Genomic DNA, 5960 nt, shown 5'->3' with positions numbered 1-5960 from the left:
AAAGAACAGAGGAGCCAACTGTTTCAATAGGGCGTGTTTCTTAATCTAAAAGCAGCCTCAATAAAATCAAATATAAATTCACTAGCATGGACTGGATCCTGAAACTTCATTGGGTGCACATTCAGGGTGCCAGTCTTTCGTGACTTCAAATATTTCATGACTTTCACCTTCCACCCAAATCAATGATATGTTCCTTCAAAAGTTAAAATCTCAAATTGAAAAAACTGAGATTGATTATTTGGAAGCTTTTCTTCACTTCTAACTTATCAGGTCAACAAATAGACTGCATTTAGCCACTCAGTACACACCACATGTCCCAAGGATAACAAGCCCGTCTTTTGCAAGGCTGGGCATATTACAAGCTCCTGACACTGGATTCTATCATACAGTGTCATCCAGTTCATTTTTCTTGCCAATATTATTGGAAATTGCAAATAAAAAATTTCCTTTGCCATTCACGATTTCCATATCAATCAGCAATTATGTTCAACTTGATCTGTAACATGCTCAATTGAAAAGTTCTATGACAACAGTTACTTTTGTTATAAAGAATATTCGCGCTGTTACTCTTACCTTCCACAGGATCTTCAGTCAACAGAGTTAAGGAGTCACATTTTAATGAGCTTGCTGCTCATTAATGTTCCACTGGGGCTCATAACTGTTCCTCATAAGTCACTTAAAATGCTTGTTTGTTAAAAAAATTGCAACTGCTGATTTTTCTCAGTAATTGAAAGAAGTCAAAAGTTAAAGTTTTTTAAAGATCTAATGAGGCAAAAATACATTTTCACATGAACATGAACACATTTATGAACCGATTAGTGCATTAACAAGTTTATTAAAGATTGTATTTTGAAATTTAGATGAAAAATATTTACCAATTGCTGTGATCTTCCCAGCTCATATGCTGAGTAAGTGCAGAGTACCAGTTTCCCCAGGTTTTAACAAAACCATTCAATCAACTGACTGTTTTTAATTCAGCTTTTAACAGTTTCAGTTCAGTTGTTGTCCTTTTAAAATAGAATGTACTCATGGAAAAACTTAGGGAGGATAATTTAAAATATTACTGAGATATATTTGTGTCAAAAATTTTCTTTAACAGCGGCTCTGCATATGTTCCATGTAAAACAACTCATGAAGTTACTGGTAACACAGCTTATGTTTTGTAATCTCTCAATTGTACTCAGCCTGGAGAAGAATTAACTTGTCAAACATTAATTTTTTTTTTCAAGAAGAGTTGAATTTTCAAATGAATAGAGATTCTATTTAACTTATCTCAATTTTGTGCGCAGTTACTTCCTTCTTATTTAATGAAGGGACTGAACTCAAGAAGTGGTAAAACCTCTGAAGGCAATTGATGACTGAGGGGAGAATGGAAGGTAACAGGTTCAAGGGAGGCTTCTGACCACCAACTTATCTTTTCTGGAATGGGTTGGTGGGAAATGCTGAGCTTTAAGGGTGATTGTGGAACACGCCAAATTGCAAAGAATTGTATTGTCGATGTGGACAGGCTTTGTGGAGTCAGGAGGGGAGTTACTCACCACGGTATTTCTAGCCTTTGACCTGCTGTCGTACCCACTGTGTTTATCTGGTGAGTCCAGTTGAGTTTCTGGTCAACGCTAGCCCCAAGGCTGTTGATAGTGGGGGTTTCAGTGATTTTAACGCTATTGAATGTCAAGGGGAGTTTGTTAGATTGTCTCTTATTGGAGATATTTTTTGCCTAGCATTTGTGGTGGTGCGAATGTTACTCGCCACTTATCAGCCCAAGCCTGAAACGTGTAGATCATGTTGAATTTGAACATGAACTTTTGAACTTCAGTATCTGAGGTATCACAAATGGTGCTGAACATTGTGCAATCATTGGCAAAAATCCCCATTTCTGGATAGGAATAAGGTCATGGATGAAGCAGCTGAAGATGGGTTGAGCCTAGGACACGACTCTAAGGAACTCCTGCAGAAATATGCTGAAGCTGAGATAACTGATCTCCAAGAACAACAGCAACCATCTTCTTATGTGCCAGGTATAATTCTAACCAGAACAAACTCTGTCCCCGATTCCCATTAATTCCTGTTTTGCTAGGGTTCCTTGATACCGCACTCAGTCGAATGCATCACCTCACCTCAGGAATTCAGCTCTTTATCTGTGTCTGACGCAAGGCTCTAATAAGGACAGGAACTGAGTGGCCCTGGCAGAGCCCAAACAGGGCATCACTGACCAGGTTATTGCTGAGCAGGTGCTGCTTGATAGCACTGTTGATGGCACCTTCCATCACTTTACTGATGATCGAGAGTAGACTGATCGGGTGGTAATTGGCCCGTTTGGATTTGTTCTGCTTTTTATGTACAAAACATACCTGGCAAATTTTCCACATTGTCAGATTGATGCCAGTGTTATAACTGTAGTTGAACAGCTTGGCGAGGGAACAGCACATTCTGGAGCACAAGTCCTCAGTACTATTGCTGGAATGTTGTCAGAGACGGTAGTCTTTGCAGGATCCTGTGTCTCCAATTGTTTCAGAATCAGCAGGTGGTTTCCTTGCCCATGTCTAACCTGAAGCCAAGAGACTTCAGGAGTCAATATCGAGGACTCTCACAGCTCCCTCCCGACTGTGCCACCATCTCTGCTGGGTCTGTCCTGCCAGTGGAATAGGATATATCCAGGGATGGTGATGGTGGTGGCTGGGACATTGCCTGTAAGGTAAGATTCCGTGAGTATGACTATTGTCAGGCTATTGCTTGGCTAGTCTGTGAGACAGCTCTCCCAATTTTGGCACTATCCCCCAGATGTTAGGAAGGAGGACTTTGCAGGGTCGACAGAGCTGTTTCTGCTGTTATCTTGTCCGGGTGCCTAGGTCAATGCTAGCTGGTCCATCCGGTTTCATTTCTTTGATGAGACTTTGTAGCGATTGGTACAACTGAATGGCTTGCTTGGCCATCTTAGAGGGTAGTTGAGCATCAGCCACATTGCTGTGGTTCTGGATTCACATGAAGACCAGACCAGGTGAGGATTGCTGATTTCCTTCCCTGAAGAACATTAGTGAACCAGATGAACAATCAACAATGGTTTCATGGTCATCAGTAGATTCTTAAGTCTAGATATTTTTATGGGATTCAAATTCCACCATTCACCACAGCAGAATTAAAACCCAGGTCCCAGAACATTATTTAATAGACTAATCTGGATTAATCGTTCAGTAATTATAGCACTAGGTCATTATCTCCCCTCTTCTATTCTTCCTGTACATTAACACTTGTACATTGCCAGTTACTAAATAGAGCTCTCTAATGTGGGTTGGTGACGATTCGCCGCGGCACATTCACCGCCACCGATTAGCCACTGCCGGTTCGCCACCAGCGTTTCTCCACTGGGGTCGTTTGACCTCTGGACACTATTCGCCACCGGAAAGATATATATATGTACTAATTGTTTTCCCTCCCGCCTGTTCTTTCATACTTATCAGTCCCCCTTATTTATACAACAACATAGTACATATTGATTAAAAAAAGGTGAAATAAATATCATTTTATTGGTTTATACATAAAAATGAGTTACAAACACTTGCGGTAGCTAATCGTCCTCAGTGGCCAATGGGCGGTGGCGAAGCGTCCTCAGTGGCCAATGGGCGGTGGCGAAGCGTCCTCGGCGGTGAAAGGGCAGTGGCGACGAATGGTCCCATCCCGCTCTAATGTAGTGTCTAAGACCTCTCTTTTCTATGTTAGTGCTCGTCTGCTTTCTTCTCTCCTACCAATATCAGAGTCACTTTATCAATTGCGTCATCATTACTTACATGCATTCCACTACAGAGATTATCCAGCATTCGATTATCCGAATATTGTATTATCCGGCAAGATCGCAAGGTTCCGATGCTTGGCTAACCTATGTTATCCAGCATTCAATTATCAGGAATTCAATTAACCAAACAAAATACTCCCCACCCATGTCCTTCGGATAATCGAGGTTCCTCTACATACGGCATTTCCAAATCCCGTTCCCCCCCACCCCCACGTTTCTCTCTGCTTGGTCTACATTAGCCCAATATTCACTTTAACTTACTTACGTAGTCCCTGTAATCATTAATATCTCCATTGAAATTATTATCACCACTATTACTATTAAGACAGTCTCTCTCCAACAACCCCCCTCCAAAACCCGAATCTCACAAGTGGAGATGATCTGGAACTCTGAGTGGACATTCCCATCTGTTTGCCTCGGGTTCAATACTAGGATGCTGGTGTTATGCTGTGTCAAGTTCTGGACTCACCCAACCCTATCCATGCCCCTCATGATGTTATAAACCTCTATAAGGTCACCCCTCAGTCTCTGACACTCCAGGGAAAGCAGCCCCAGCCTATTCAGCTCTCCCTATATCTCAAACCCTCCAACCCTGGCAACATCCCTGTAAACTGGTATATTTATATTTAATATTTTTCCATTACCAATTCAGCTGGCAAGTGCCCCTTATTCAACACTATAGTTCTGAGTACACTGGTCTCCAGACTGAATCTCCTGTTCATGAATTAAGATCCATTGCCTGATACTCATTCATCTGGGAAACGTTGTATTGCAAAGGTCCTTTGCAGGCGGTGACCACTCAGTCTGCTGGTGTGGAGTGAAGTCATGCCACTTCAATAATACTTGACTTGGACTCAAACACATCTTGAAATTTGAAAATTGAACAAATCCATTGCTAGCCTTTTCCATGACCTGTTTGGAAACCTTGACGATATCATTGGCTCTGTTAACACTTGGCTGCGTGTGGCACAAAACTGGCCTGAGGAAAAGTAACCCTGTGTGTCTTTCCGAATGCCCGGCCACTGCACTGCTTTTTCAGCTCTTTCTCTGCATTTTGTGATACCTAGATGTCTCCCACGGGGTTGCTATAGAATTTCTCACTGCATAGCCATCTTGTGAATCAATAAATCTTCTGTTCTTGTCAAGTGTTCTTTCTGCTTGAGGTACCTTTTCAGCACTTGGTTTGTTGCATCAAGTTTTATCAGTCCTTGCAGATTTGTTTGACCTTTTACTATTCCGATGAAGGGCTTATGCCTGAAACATCAACTCTCCTGCTCATCGGATGCTGCCTGACTTGCTGTGTTTTTCCAGCAACACACTTTTCACCACTGACTCTTTAGCATTTGCTTTTACAATTCCTTGCCCGAGTTCTAAGCTGCACAGATTTGTTGTATTTCCTCAGTTGCCCGTAAATTAATGGTAGAATAAGACACTATCTTTACAAGGATAGGATCTCAGGGAGATGATGGCCTTGTGGTTTTGTTGCTAGACTGTCGATCCAGAGACCCCCAATAATGTCTTGGGGACCTGGGTTCAAATCTCACTCACAGCAGATGGTGGAATTTGAATTCAATAATTAAAAATAAAACTGGAATTAGGAACTGAACGATGACTATATATCCATTGCCGATTGTCAGATAAACCTGGCTGGCTCACTAATGTCCCACTGGGAAGGAAACTGCCATCCCTGCCTGGTCTGGCCTACATGTGACTCCAGACCCACAGCAATGTGGATGACTCTTTACCGTCCTCTGGGCAATTAGGGATGGGCAATAAATGCTGGCCTGGCCAGCAATGCTGACATTCCATTAAGGAAAAAAAAGATCCTTTTTCTCCATTTTATTTCAAGAGTGTGCCTACCATTATGTGTCCCTTGCCTGGAACCTTATATCTCATTATATCCCATTGGCCAAAGCCTCAGCCTGCATTAGCATAGAGGTTATAATATTTTCAAAAATAAATAATCATTTAGGGTGTAGGCTTGCTCACTGAGCTGTAGGTTTGATATGCAGACATTTCATTACCTGGCTAGGTAACATCATTAGTGGTGACCTCCAAGTGAAGCGAAGCTGTTGTCTCCTGCTTTCTATTTATATCTTTCTCCTGGATGGGGTTCCTGGGGTTTGTGGTGATGTCATTTCCTGTTCATTTTCTGAGGGGTTGATAATGG

The sequence above is a fragment of the Chiloscyllium plagiosum genome, unplaced genomic scaffold (assembly GCF_037043375.1).
Source record: "Chiloscyllium plagiosum isolate Xiang-an unplaced genomic scaffold, Cpla_swu_hap1 HiC_scaffold_8, whole genome shotgun sequence".
In the NCBI taxonomy this organism is placed as follows: domain Eukaryota; kingdom Metazoa; phylum Chordata; class Chondrichthyes; order Orectolobiformes; family Hemiscylliidae; genus Chiloscyllium; species Chiloscyllium plagiosum.
The sequence above is the reverse complement of the archived record's forward strand: the minus strand, read 5'-3'. Positions refer to the sequence as shown.